Raw genomic sequence first — 14,861 nt, 5'->3', positions numbered from 1 at the left:
CTCCCTCTCTTCTCTTGTCTTCCTTCTGGGGCGGAGCCTAGCTCTCTCTCTTCTCTTGTCTTCCTTCTGGGGCGGAGCCTAGCTCTCTCTCTTCTCTTGTCTTCCTTCTGGGGCGGAGCTGAGCTCTCTCTCTTCTCTTGTCTTCCTTCTGGGGCGGAGCTGAGCTCTCTCTCTCTTCTCTTGTCTTCCTTCTGGGGCGGAGCCTAGCTCTCTCTCTTCTCTTGTCTTCCTTCTGGGGCGGAGCCTAGCTCCCTCTCTCTTCTCTTGTCTTCCTTCTGGGGCGGAGCCTAGCTCTCTCTCTCTTCTCTTGTCTTCCTTCTGGGGCGGAGCTGAGCTCTCTCTCTTCTCTTGTCTTCCTTCTGGGGCGGAGCTGAGCTCTCTCTCTTCTCTTGTCTTCCTTCTGGGGCGGAGCTGAGCTCTCTCTCTTCTCTTGTCTTCCTTCTGGGGCGGAGCCTAGCTCCCTCTCTTCTCTTGTCTTCCTTCTGGGGCGGAGCCTAGCTCTCTCTCTTCTCTTGTCTTCCTTCTGGGGCGGAGCCTAGCTCTCTCTCTCTTCTCTTGTCTTCCTTCTGGGGCGGAGCCTAGCTCCCTCTCTTCTCTTGTCTTCCTTCTGGGGCGGAGCCTAGCTCTCTCTCTTCTCTTGTCTTCCTTCTGGGGCGGAGCCTAGCTCTCTCTCTTCTCTTGTCTTCCTTCTGGGGCGGAGCCTAGCTCTCTCTCTTCTCTTGTCTTCCTTCTGGGGCGGAGCCTAGCTCCCTCTCTCTTCTCTTGTCTTCCTTCTGGGGCGGAGCCTAGCTCTCTCTCTTCTCTTGTCTTCCTTCTGGGGCGGAGCCTAGCTCTCTCTCTTCTCTTGTCTTCCTTCTGGGGCGGAGCTGAGCTCTCTCTCTCTTCTCTTGTCTTCCTTCTGGGGCGGAGCCTAGCTCTCTCTCTTCTCTTGTCTTCCTTCTGGGGCGGAGCTGAGCTCTCTCTCTTCTCTTGTCTTCCTTCTGGGGTGGAGCCTAGCTCTCTCTCTCTTCTCTTGTCTTCCTTCTGGGGCGGAGCCTAGCTCTCTCTCTTCTCTTGTCTTCCTTCTGGGGCGGAGCCTAGCTCTCTCTCTTCTCTTGTCTTCCTTCTGGGGCGGAGCCTAGCTCCCTCTCTTCTCTTGTCTTCCTTCTGGGGCGGAGCCTAGCTCTCTCTCTTCTCTTGTCTTCCTTCTGGGGTGGAGCCTAGCTCTCTCTCTCTTCTCTTGTCTTCCTTCTGGGGCGGAGCCTAGCTCTCTCTCTTCTCTTGTCTTCCTTCTGGGGCGGAGCCTAGCTCCCTCTCTTCTCTTGTCTTCCTTCTGGGGCGGAGCCTAGCTCTCTCTCTTCTCTTGTCTTCCTTCTGGGGAGGAGCCTAGCTCTCTCTCTTCTCTTGTCTTCCTTCTGGGGAGGAGCCTAGCTCTCTCTCTTCTCTTGTCTTCCTTCTGGGGCGGAGCCTAGCTCTCTCTCTTCTCTTGTCTTCCTTCTGGGGCGGAGCCTAGCTCTCTCTCTTCTCTTGTCTTCCTTCTGGGGCGGAGCCTAGCTCTCTCTCTTCTCTTGTCTTCCTTCTGGGGCGGAGCCTAGCTCCCTCTCTTCTCTTGTCTTCCTTCTGGGGCGGAGCCTAGCTCTCTCTCTTCTCTTGTCTTCCTTCTGGGGAGGAGCCTAGCTCTCTCTCTTCTCTTGTCTTCCTTCTGGGGAGGAGCCTAGCTCTCTCTCTTCTCTTGTCTTCCTTCTGGGGCGGAGCCTAGCTCTCTCTCTCTTCTCTTGTCTTCCTTCTGGGGCGGAGCCTAGCTCTCTCTCTTCTCTTGTCTTCCTTCTGGGGCGGAGCCTAGCTCTCTCTCTTCTCTTGTCTTCCTTTTGGGGCGGAGCCTAGCTCTCTCTCTCTTCTCTTGTCTTCCTTCTGGGGCGGAGCCTAGCTCCCTCTCTTCTCTTGTCTTCCTTCTGGGGCGGAGCCTAGCTCTCTCTCTTCTCTTGTCTTCCTTCTGGGGCGGAGCCTAGCTCTCTCTCTTCTCTTGTCTTCCTTCTGGGGCGGAGCCTAGCTCTCTCTCTTCTCTTGTCTTCCTTCTGGGGCGGAGCCTAGCTCCCTCTCTCTTCTCTTGTCTTCCTTCTGGGGCGGAGCCTAGCTCTCTCTCTTCTCTTGTCTTCCTTCTGGGGCGGAGCCTAGCTCTCTCTCTTCTCTTGTCTTCCTTCTGGGGCGGAGCCTAGCTCTCTCTCTTCTCTTGTCTTCCTTCTGGGGCGGAGCTGAGCTCTCTCTCTTCTCTTGTCTTCCTTCTGGGGCGGAGCCTAGCTCTCTCTCTTCTCTTGTCTTCCTTCTGGGGCGGAGCCTAGCTCTCTCTCTTCTCTTGTCTTCCTTCTGGGGCGGAGCTGAGCTCTCTCTCTTCTCTTGTCTTCCTTCTGGGGCGGAGCTGAGCTCTCTCTCTTCTCTTGTCTTCCTTCTGGGGCGGAGCCTAGCTCTCTCTCTTCTCTTGTCTTCCTTCTGGGGCGGAGCCTAGCTCTCTCTCTCTTCTCTTGTCTTCCTTCTGGGGCGGAGCCTAGCTCTCTCTCTTCTCTTGTCTTCCTTCTGGGGCGGAGCCTAGCTCTCTCTCTCTTCTCTTGTCTTCCTTCTGGGGCGGAGCCTAGCTCTCTCTCTCTTCTCTTGTCTTCCTTCTGGGGCGGAGCTGAGCTCTCTCTCTTCTCTTGTCTTCCTTCTGGGGCGGAGCCTAGCTCCCTCTCTCTTCTCTTGTCTTCCTTCTGGGGCGGAGCTGAGCTCTCTCTCTTCTCTTGTCTTCCTTCTGGGGCGGAGCCTAGCTCCCTCTCTCTTCTCTTGTCTTCCTTCTGGGGCGGAGCTGAGCTCTCTCTCTTCTCTTGTCTTCCTTCTGGGGCGGAGCTGAGCTCTCTCTCTCTTCTCTTGTCTTCCTTCTGGGGCGGAGCCTAGCTCTCTCTCTCTTCTCTTGTCTTCCTTCTGGGGCGGAGCCTAGCTCTCTCTCTCTTCTCTTGTCTTCCTTCTGGGGCGGAGCCTAGCTCTCTCTCTTCTCTTGTCTTCCTTCTGGGGCGGAGCTGAGCTCTCTCTCTTCTCTTGTCTTCCTTCTGGGGCGGAGCCTAGCTCTCTCTCTTCTCTTGTCTTCCTTCTGGGGCGGAGCTGAGCTCTCTCTCTTCTCTTGTCTTCCTTCTGGGGTGGAGCCTAGCTCTCTCTCTTCTCTTGTCTTCCTTCTGGGGCGGAGCCTAGCTCCCTCTCTTCTCTTGTCTTCCTTCTGGGGCGGAGCCTAGCTCTCTCTCTTCTCTTGTCTTCCTTCTGGGGCGGAGCCTAGCTCTCTCTCTCTTCTCTTGTCTTCCTTCTGGGGCGGAGCCTAGCTCTCTCTCTTCTCTTGTCTTCCTTCTGGGGCGGAGCTGAGCTCTCTCTCTTCTCTTGTCTTCCTTCTGGGGCGGAGCCTAGCTCTCTCTCTCTTCTCTTGTCTTCCTTCTGGGGCGGAGCCTAGCTCTCTCTCTTCTCTTGTCTTCCTTCTGGGGCGGAGCTGAGCTCTCTCTCTTCTCTTGTCTTCCTTCTGGGGCGGAGCTGAGCTCTCTCTCTTCTCTTGTCTTCCTTCTGGGGCGGAGCCTAGCTCTCTCTCTCTTCTCTTGTCTTCCTTCTGGGGCGGAGCTGAGCTCTCTCTCTTCTCTTGTCTTCCTTCTGGGGCGGAGCCTAGCTCTCTCTCTTCTCTTGTCTTCCTTCTGGGGCGGAGCTGAGCTCTCTCTCTTCTCTTGTCTTCCTTCTGGGGCGGAGCTGAGCTCTCTCTCTTCTCTTGTCTTCATGACATTTGTCCAGCATCATCTACTCTTAGGCTGTCCCAAATGGCACCCTATTCCCTATTAAGTGCACTACTTTTGACACATACACCCCCCCACCCCTGATAGTTAAGGGTTCCTAAAGAGAAGAAAGGAGAAAGGGAAAGAGAGTGTTTATGGAGACGTTTCTAATGATGAAGAGGTAGAGGAAGGACGTGTGACATCTTTGTGAAAGAGGTCTTAGAGCCATCTGTTTCTGTGAGAGAGTGCTTCTTCACCCACTACTTACTGACACATGCCCACTTGACCACTGTCAAATGTAGTGCACTAATATGGAAAAGGGTGGCATTTGGGACACCCAGGATAGTGAGTAATCAACAAGTTAAATCCTATGGAATATACTACATTAAAGTATCATAACATGAAGCACCGTGTGGAGCCCGGCGTAACCAGTTAACACAGCTACCAACTAACCCGGCTATGAATACGTTAGTCTGTAATCACCAGGCAACCACGCAGTCACACGACCCAACTTGCTAAGCAACAACTAGGTAAACACAATGGGATGTACAGGCTCACTTCCTGTGACCAATATATTAGCAGCTCATAGGACCGTGAACACAACGTGCTGGAACATGGACAGTGGTTTCACAGTGTTGCAACATCAAGCATATATTCTTCAGACAAACCAAACATCCTACTAGACATCCTACTAAACATCCTACTAAACATCCTACTAGACATCCTACTAGACATCCTCCTAAACATCCTACTAAACATCCTACTAGACATCCTCCTAAACATCCTACTAGACATCCTACTAGACATCCTACTAGACATCCTCCTAAACATCCTACTAAACATCCTACTAGACATCCTACTTAACATCATACTAAACATCCTACTAGACATCCTACTAGACATCCTACTAGACATCCTACTAGACATCCTACTAAACATCCTACTAAACATCCTACTAGACATCCTACTAGACATCCTACTAAACATCCTACTAAACATCCTACTAAACATCCTACTAGACATCCTACTAAACATCCTACTAAACATCCTACTAGACATCCTACTAAACATCCTACTAAACATCCTACTAGACATCCTACTAAACATCCTACTAAACATCCTACTAGACATCCTACTAAACATCCTACTAAACATCCTACTAGACATCCTACAAGACATCCTACTAGACATCCTACTAAACATCCTACTAGACATCCTACTAGACATCCTACTAAACATCCTACTAGACATCCTACTAGACATCCTACTAAACATCCTACTAGACATCCTACTAGACATCCTCCTAAACATCCTACTAAACATCCTACTAGACATCCTACTAGACATCCTACTTAACATCCTACCAGACATCCTACTAGACATCCTACTAAACATCCTACTAGACATCCTACTAGACATCCTACTAGACATCCTCCTAAACATCCTACTAAACATCCTACTAGACATCCTCCTAAACATCCTACTAGACATCCTACTAGACATCCTCCTAAACATCCTACTAAACATCCTACTAGACATCCTACTAGACATCCTACTTAACATCCTACCAGACATCCTACTAGACATCCTACTAAACATCCTACTAGACATCCTACTAGACATCCTACTAGACATCCTACTAGACATCCTACTAAACATCCTACTAAACATCCTACTTAACATCCTACTAAACATCCTACTAGACATCCTACTAAACATCCTACTTAACATTCTACTAGACATCCTACTAGACAAACTACTAGACATCCTACTAGACATCCTACTAGACATCCTACTAAACATCCTACTAAACATCCTACTAGACATCCTACTAAACATCCTACTAGACATCCTACTAAACATCCTACTAGACATCCTACTAAACATCCTACTAGACATCCTACTAGACATCCTACTAGACATCCTACTTAACATCCTACCAGACATCCTACTAAACATCCTACTAGACATCCTACTAGACATCCTACTAAACATCCTACTAAACATCCTACTTAACATCCTACTAAACATCCTACTAGACATCCTACTAAACATCCTACTTAACATCCTACTTAACATCCTACAAGACATCCTACTAAACATCCTACTAGACATCCGACTAAACATCCTACTAGACATCCTACTAAACATCCTACTTAACATCCTACTAAACATCCTACTAGACAAACTACTAAACATCCTACTAAACATCCTACTAGACATCCTACTAAACATCCTACTAGACATCCTACTAAACATCCTACTTAACATCCTACTAAACATCCTACTAGACATCCTACTAAACATCCTACTAGACATCCTACTAAACATCCTACTAAACATCCTACTTAACATCCTACTAAACATCCTACTAGACATCCTACTAAACATCCTACTAAACATCCTACTTAACATCCTACTAAACATCCTACTAGACATCCTACTAAACATCCTACTTAACATCCTACTAGACATCCTACTAAACATCCTACTTAACATCCTACTAGACATCCTACTAGACATCCTACTAAACATCCTACTTAACATCCTACTAAACATCCTACTAGACATCCTACTAAACATCCTACTAAACATCCTACTTAACATCCTACTAAACATCCTACTAGACATCCTACTAAACATCCTACTTAACATCCTACTAGACATCCTACTAGACAAACTACTAGACATCCTACTAAACATCCTACTAGACATCCTACTAAACATCCTACTAAACATCCTTCTAGACATCCTACTAGACATCCTACTAGACATCCTACTAGACATCCTACTAGACATCCTACTTAACATCCTACCAGACATCCTACCAAACATCCTACTAGACATCCTACTAGACATCCTACTAGACATCCTACTAGACATCCTACTAAACATCCTACTAGACATCCTACTAGACATCCTACTAGACATCCTACTAGACATCCTACTAGACATCCTACTAAACATCCTACTAGACATCCTACTTAACATACTACTAAACATCCTACTAGACAACCTACTAAACATCCTACTAGACATCCTACTAGACATCCTACTAAACATCCTACTAGACATCCTACTAAACATCCTACTAGACATCCTACTAAACATCCTACTAGACAACCTACTAAACATCCTACTAAACATCCTACTAAACATCCTACTAGACATCCTACTAGACATCCTACTAAACATCCTACTAGACATCCTACTAAACATCCTACTAGACATCCTACTAGACATCCTACTAGACATCCTACTAAACATCCTACTAAACATCCTACTAGACATCCTACTAAACATCCTACTAAACATCCTACTAAACATCCTACTAGACATCCTACTAGACATCCTACTAGACATCCTACTAGACATCCTACTAAACATCCTACTAAACATCCAGTCAAAGTAAAAAGTAGGTTATAGATGTAGTGAAATAAAACATTCATAAACCGTTTATAAGAGGTAGGTCTAAAAGTCTTATGCCATGACAAAATACCAGCTGTAAGGAGACTTTGGATCACCCATGTAGGCTACGACTTGGCTTATAATGATTTGTGAAGCGTATATGTAGTGCTCTTCATGAATGCCTTCATAAAGCCTTAATATGGTAATTAGTTGTCTGTTAAAAGAGGGAGTGTAGCAACAGGAGGAACACTGTTAGATCTGTTAAGGGGCCTCCATCAACAGAACAGTAGAATAAACTACAGGAATGAACCACAGAGAGAATGTTTGTTTCCCATCTTCCGGAGAGTTCTGGAATGTTGCTGATTAGCAGTGCTCGTCGACAGACCTCATCTTCCCTGACGGACTTCCCTGACGGACATACAGGGACACAGCGTCGGTTGGCCACGGCAACCAACCAACCGCTGGCCGGATGGAGGGAAGGGGGATCCGAGAGTGAGCTGAGGGGTAAAGGGTGAGGCCTAGTCACTTCCTGTCAGAGAGCAGGAGAGGAGCGTGTTCTGAAAGAGGATGTGTTTGTTGGGAAATGGAGCTGATACTGGCAGTAGGGTTACACTGATACCAAGAAGCTACTGGTGAGGCTTCACACACACACACACACACACACACACACACACACACACACACACACACACACACACACACACACACACACACACACACACACACACACACACACACACACACACACACACACACACACACACACACACACACACACACACATAATAGAGTTAGAGAATCTCCCAGAGTCCCCTAAGCAGTTATCAGGAAGGCGCAATAAAAATCAACAGCTGATATGGCATGTCTCTGTATTTCCAATCAAATCAAAGCTTATTGGTCACGTACACAGTTTAGCAGAGGTTATAGCGGCTGCAGTGAAATGCTCATTTTACTAGCTCTTAACGATACAGTAAAATGTCAAGCAAGTACATAAATAATCAAACAATCTGAATCAAGAAATTTCATAACAAATCCAATGAACAACCCAAATAACACTGTAACAGTAATCCAAATGAACAACCCAAATAGCACTGTAACAGTAATCCAAATGAACAACCCAAATAGCACTGTAACAGTAATCCAAATGAACAACCCAAATAACACTGTAACAGTAATCCAAATGAACAACCCAAATAACACTGTAACAGTAATCCAAATGAAGTCTGTACATATCTACACCGGAGGAGTTTACACAATATATACTAGGAATGATATGTACAGCAGTAGATATAGTAGGAATGATATGTACAGCAGTAGATATACTAGGAATGATATGTACAGCAGTAGATATACTAGGAATGATATGTACAGCAGTAGATATACTCAGAATGATATGTACAGCAGTAGATATACTCAGAATGATATGTACAGCAGTAGATATGTTACAGTGAGCCATGTCAAGAATCCAGTGTATCAATAAATAAGCGGTGTGTATAAACTGTGTCACTAAAATTCAATGTACAGTAGTAGAAATATTAGAATGAGCTGTGTCGAGAATACAGTGTATAAATACACAGTAACAAACCACATGACAAAATGGACAGAATTACAGGAAATTAGCTTCTGGACCAGAGTCCGATATATGAATATATATATATATATATATATATATATATATATATAGGATGGTGTGTATAGACAGTAGTTATATAGGATGGTGTTTATAGACAGTAGTTATATAGGATGGTGTGTATAGACAGTAGTTATATAGGATGGTGTGTATAGACAGTAGTTATATAGGATGGTGTGTATAGACAGTAGTTATATAGGGTGGTGTATATAGACAGTAGTTATATAGGATGGTGTGTATAGACAGTAGTTATATAGGATGGTGTGTATAGACAGTAGTTTATAGGATGGTGTGTATAGGCAGTAGTTATATAGAATGGTGTGTATAGACAGTAGTTATATAGGATGGTGTTTATAGACAGTAGTTATATAGGATGGTGTGTATAGACAGTATAGACAGTAGTTATATAGGATGGTGTGTATAGACAGTATAGACAGTAGTTATATAGGATGGTGTGTATAGACAGTAGTTATATAGGATGGTGTGTATAGACAGTATAGACAGTAGTTATATAGGATGGTGTGTATAGACAGTATAGACAGTAGTTATATAGGATGGTGTGTATAGACAGTAGTTATATAGGATGGTGTGTATAGACAGTAGTTATATAGGATGGTGTGTATAGACAGTAGTTATACAGGATGGTGTGTATAGACAGTAGTTATATAGGATGGTGTGTATAGACAGTAGTTATATAGGATGGTGTTTATAGACAGTAGTTATATAGGATGGTGTGTATAGACAGTATAGACAGTAGTTATATAGGATGGTGTTTATAGACAGTATAGACAGTAGTTATATAGGATGGTGTGTATAGACAGTAGTTATATAGGATGGTGTTTATAGACAGTAGTTATATAGGATGGTGTGTATAGACAGTAGTTATATAGGATGGTGTGTATAGACAGTAGTTTATAGGATGGTGTGTATAGACAGTAGTTATATAGGATGGTGTGTATAGACAGTAGTTATATAGGATGGTGTGTATAGACAGTAGTTATATAGGATGGTGTGTATAGACAGTATAGACAGTAGTTATATAGGATGGTGTGTATAGACAGTAGTTATATAGGATGGTGTGTATAGACAGTAGTTATATAGGATGGTGTTTATAGACAGTATAGACAGTAGTTATATAGGATGGTGTTTATAGACAGTATAGACAGTAGTTATATAGGATGGTGTGTATAGACAGTAGTTATATAGGATGGTGTGTTTAGACAGTAGTTATATAGGATGGTGTGTATAGACAGTATAGACAGTAGTTATATAGGATGGTGTTTATAGACAGTATAGACAGTAGTTATATAGGATGGTGTTTATAGACAGTATAGACAGTAGTTATATAGGATGGTGTGTATAGACAGTAGTTATATAGGATGGTGTGTTTAGACAGTAGTTATATAGGATGGTGTGTATAGACAGTAGTTATATAGGATGGTGTATATAGACAGTATAGACAGTAGTTATATAGGATGGTGTGTATAGACAGTAGTTATATAGGATGGTGTGTATAGACAGTAGTTATATAGGATGGTGTGTATAGACAGTAGTTATATAGGATGGTGTTTATAGACAGTATAGACAGTAGTTATATAGGATGGTGTGTATAGACAGTAGTTTATAGGATGGTGTTTATAGACAGTAGTTATATAGGATGGTGTGGATAGGCAGTAGTTATATAGGATGGTGTTTATAGACAGTAGTTATATAGGATGGTGTGTATAGACAGTATAGACAGTAGTTATATAGGATGGTGTGTATAGACAGTAGTTATATTGAGGAATCCTACGGAGCTGTGAAGGGAACGGCACCTCCGTACCATCAGGCTCTGATCAGGCCCTACACCCAAACAAGGGCACTGCGTTCATCCACCTCTGGCCTGCTGGCCTCCCTACCTCTGAGGAAGCACAGTTCCCGCTCAGCCCAGTCAAAACTGTTCGCTGCTCTGGCACCCCAATGGTGGAACAAGCTCCCTCACGACGCCAGGACAGCGGAGTCAATCACCACCTTCCGGAGACACCTGAAACCCCACCTCTTTAAGGAATACCTAGGATAGGATAAAGTAATCCTTCTAACCCCCCCCCCCCCCCCCCCCCCCTAAAAGATTTAGATGCACTATTGTAAAGTGGTTGTTCCACTGGATATCATAAGGTGAATGCACCAATTTGTAAGTCGCTCTGGATAAGAGCGTCTGCTAAATGACTTAAATGTAATGTAAATGTAATATAGGATGGTGTTTATAGACAGTAGTTATATAGGATGGTGTGTATAGACAGTATAGACAGTAGTTATATAGGATGGTGTGTATAGACAGTAGTTATATAGGATGGTGTGTATAGACAGTAGTTATATAGGATGGTGTGTATAGACAGTAGTTATATAGGATGGTGTGTATAGACAGTATAGACAGTAGTTATATAGGATGGTGTGTATAGACAGTAGTTATATAGGATGGTGTGTATAGACAGTAGTTATATAGGATGGTGTGTATAGACAGTATAGACAGTAGTTATATAGGATGGTGTGTATAGACAGTATAGACAGTAGTTATATAGGATGGTGTGTATAGACAGTATAGACAGTAGTTATATAGGATGGTGTGTATAGACAGTAGTTATATAGGATGGTGTGTATAGACAGTAGTTATATAGGATGGTGTTTATAGACAGTATAGACAGTAGTTATATAGGATGGTGTTTATAGACAGTATGGACAGTAGTTATATAGGATGGTGTGTATAGACAGTAGTTATATAGCATGGTGTGTATAGACAGTATAGACAGTAGTTATATAGGATGGTGTGTATAGACAGTAGTTATATAGGATGGTGTGTATAGACAGTAGTTATATAGGATGGTGTGTATAGACAGTAGTTATATAGGATGGTGTGTATAGACAGTATGGACAGTCGTTATATAGGATGGTGTGTATAGACAGTAGTTATATAGGAAAGTGTGAATAGACAGTATATGAATAGAAAAGGTGTGTACAGCAGTAGTTATATATAGGATGAGCCTTGACTAGAATACAGTATATACTGTTAGGTTCACATTTCCAGAGGAAATAACTCACGTACACTAGAGAAGCTTAACCGAGTTGAATTCTTCCCAAAGGGTCGATACAGCTGCATTCAGACAAAACATGTTTCCACCAACACAGGTATATATACTCCAGTTTAGATGCACTCTTCCTTCTCTCCAACCCTTTACATCTGTTATGGTTCAACAGGAAGAGGAAGTGATGGGGTAATAAACCCTTCCTTCTCCCTTAAGGTGACCTGACCTGACCTCAACCCCCCTTGATGCCTAATCCAAAGATCTCTCTCCCCTTATCAATGCCTGCGACATGTGATCGCTTCGCTGCCCAACTCACGGCTGTCATGGTGACTGGTACCAGACTGTGTCTCTTCTCCTCCCAGAGGATCCCTGATGTCTGACAATAACATATCCTGACATAATGTAAAGGGATTCCTGTCATGACGTTGGCCTCTTTGAGTACAGGGAGGACAGTTAACCCCCTCCCCCCCTTTGCACCATCCCCCAACCTACCTTCCCCCACCCAGTCCCTGTGTGAAGGAGTGGTAAAATTCCAGGAGAGTCTCGGGCCATATGGCCCATAGAGAGACACAGGAAATTCTTCCAACTCACAGAATTGGGGAGCCAAGCGACATTTGTGTTCTGGAGAAGGTATGAAAGATTGGTGAAGAATCCAGCTACGAACTGGTCCGCTTGGTACAATTTTGTGATACTCAGAAGAGACAATATAGCCATATTACCATAAAACGGTTTATATAATAGCCTCAGCGATGAGACTTGCATCCACATGGTTGTATAGAATGTATTAATAAGGATAAAGCTATTTGTAATACATTGAGATGCTATGTACTGATGTTAATGTGATATAATTATATTTCTGTACCAAGCTTAACTCAGTCATCGGCACGCCCCCAGGGACACAGACAGGACCAGGCGTCATGTGACATGTCCACTATAAAACTATACCCTGATTTACATTTCTCCAGACCCGGCCTCCACTCCATTGCGAGTTGGCCAATAGGTTTGACCATCAAAGTACTCTACTGAAAGTGAACTATACCACGTGGTTAACTTTTAGACTATCGATACCGACAGAATAAGAACAAGTCTTTGATATTAATTATTAGTCTGCAGCTAAGTAAATTATATCATTGAACGCGAAGACCAACGAAACATCCATTCTATGACGACATTAATGAATGTCGCTTTGAAAGATCCATTCTAACCGAGAGAGAGAGAGAGAGAGAGAGAGAGAGAGAGAGAGAGAGAGAGAGAGAGAGAGAGAGAGAGAGAGAGAGAGAGAGGAAACTCTCCAACAGAACGACGCTCCAACAAGGATCCCGACGACACACTGAGCGTAAATATATATTGATTGCAATTGTTCTCAAATGAGTGAGCGTTCATGTGCAAAGGATTAGCATGTCAATTGTTAATATTAATGAACTTTGTGTGTCCTCAGCTGACCGTTTATGACCCATTGTTAACAAGACACCAGCCATGCCTGTTTTAGCCCACTAGGGCACATTACTCTACCAATTCTTTGTGATGATAATTACTGTTTGTATACTTTCTGTGAATTACTTAGTTTAGTAAATAAATTATTTTAAGACAATTGATGTATGGATGATTTTAGTAAAGGCTGGGTTCGTGCAGATACAACAATTTACGACGTTTGGAATGAGACTGGACGCGAGGTAAAATACACCATTTAAACCAGAAGATAATCGGCCTATACTATAATAGAATATAATATATAATGTTATAATATAGGAAAGTTATATTAGGAAAATTATAGCTTTGTAATCTGAATATTTTCCTTGGTGCCCCGGTCTCCTAGTTAATTACAATTAAACGAGTAATCAGTTTAATCGCGTGATAATAATTACAGGGAGTTAATTGATAAACATGTCTTCAGTTTAATGGTACCCCAAAGACACGACATACCTTACCCTCTCTCCCTCAGTGACATGAATAAGCATATTACATATTCTCAGAACCCAACAATACATATGAAGTGGGTAAAACAGTATGTAAACGTTATTCAAGTGACCAGTGTTCAATGTCTATGTACATAGGCAGTCTCTAAGATGCAGGGTAGAGTACCGGGTGGTGGCCAGCTAGTAACAGTGACTAAGGTTCAGGGCAGGGTACTGAGGGGGAGGCTAGTAACAGTGACTAAGGTTCAGGGCAGGGTACTGAGGGGGAGGCTAGTAACAGTGACTAAGGTTCAGGGCAGGGTACTGAGGGGGAGGCTAGTAACAGTGACTGAGGTTCAGGGCAGGGTACTGGGCGGAGGCTAGTAACAGTGACTATAGTTCAGGGTACTGAGGGGGAGGCTAGTAACAGTGACTGAGGTTCAGGGCAGGGTACTGGGCGGAGGCTGGCTAGTGGTGACTGTTTAACAGTCTGATGGCTTGGATATAGAAACTGTTTTTCAGTCTCTCGGTCCCTGCTTTGATGCACCTGTACTTTCTCCACCTTCTAGATGGTAGCAGGGTGAACAGTCCGTGACTCGGGTAGCTGAGGACCTCGATGATCTTCTTGGCCTTCCTGTAACACCGGGTGCTGTAGATGTCCTGGAGGGCAGGCAGTGTGCCCCCCGGTGATGTTGTGGGCTGCTGCACCACCCTCTGGAGAACCATGTGGTTGAGGGCGGAGAAGTTGCCGTACCAGGCGGTGACGCAGCCTGACAGGATGCTCTCAATGGTGCATCTGTAGAGGTTTGTGAGGGTGTTAGGGGCCAAGACTAATTTCCTCAGCCTCCTGAGGCTAAAGAGGCCCTATTGCACCTTCTTCACCACGCTGTCGGTGTGAAGGGACCATTTCAGGTACTCAGTGATGTGCACGCCAATGAACTTCAAGCTTTTGGTGGTCTCTGGGTCTCTCCCTAGACCAGGCACTAACAGGGCCCCAGTGGTCTCTGGGTCTCTCTCTAGAGCAGGCACTAACAGGGCCCCAGTGGTCTCTGGGTCTCTCCCTAGACCAGGCACTAACAGGGACCCAGTGGTCTCTGGGTCTCTCTCTAGAGCAGGC

This window comes from Salmo salar, chromosome 17 (assembly GCF_965601325.2).
Source record: "Salmo salar chromosome 17, fSalSal1, whole genome shotgun sequence".
In the NCBI taxonomy this organism is placed as follows: Eukaryota; Metazoa; Chordata; class Actinopteri; order Salmoniformes; family Salmonidae; genus Salmo; species Salmo salar.
This window is presented reverse-complemented; position numbering follows the sequence as displayed.